The following is an 870-nucleotide window of genomic DNA, read 5'->3' as shown; positions in this document are numbered from 1 at the left end:
AGCTCCTGCCACCAGTAATACACCCCAGCCCTCACTTGTCCTACACCCTGAATACTAGGTTCTTTGCACATGGATTAGCTCACTTAGCCCTCACAACAATGCTAGAAGTGGTATTTAGTGCACCATTTTCATAATGAGAACACTGAGACCTGGGGAGCTTAAGTGACTCGTCTAAAGTCGACTTCAAATCCCAAAGCCATACTATTTCCATTCCAATTGGCATATATTATTTGTGCAAAATGATAGGCTTTGTCATGATATTTTAGACACATGTAATATGCTTTGATCATAATCATCTCCTGTCTTGTCTCCTTGCCGTTCCTGCTGATCTCTTTCCTCTTCTCATGTAGTCCTCCTGCTACTTTCCTGCCTTTTCTTTAATTCTACCTTCTAACTATGAAGAGAAATGTGATATTTGTCTTTCTGAATCTGATTTATTTCATTCCACCTGATGATCTCCAGTTTCATCCATTTTCCTGCAAATAGCATGATTTCAATCTCTCTAGGCTAGAATAGAGCTCCATCATGTGTGTGTGCCATATTTTCTTTATCCATTCATCCACTGAGAGATACCTAGGTTGGTTGCATACAGTGGTTATGCTGATACCGAGTCCTTCAGGTATTTGGCCCAGGGTAATATAGCAGAATCTGATGGTAAATCTATTTTTAGTTACTTGAGGCACCTCCATACCGATTTCCATAGTGGCTTCACTAATTTACATTCCTACCACCAGTGAATAACAGTTCTTTCCCTTCTAACCACCTTTGCCGACATTTCTTGTTCTTTTCTTGATGATTGCCATTCTGAGTGGAGTGAGATGAAATCTCAACCGTGTTCTGATTTTTAATTCACTGATCCAAACCAGGATT

The sequence above is a fragment of the Megascapheus bottae genome, chromosome 9 (assembly GCF_031878675.1).
Source record: "Megascapheus bottae isolate mThoBot1 chromosome 9, mThoBot2.hap1, whole genome shotgun sequence".
NCBI classification, from domain to species: Eukaryota; Metazoa; Chordata; class Mammalia; order Rodentia; family Geomyidae; genus Megascapheus; species Megascapheus bottae.
This window is presented reverse-complemented; position numbering follows the sequence as displayed.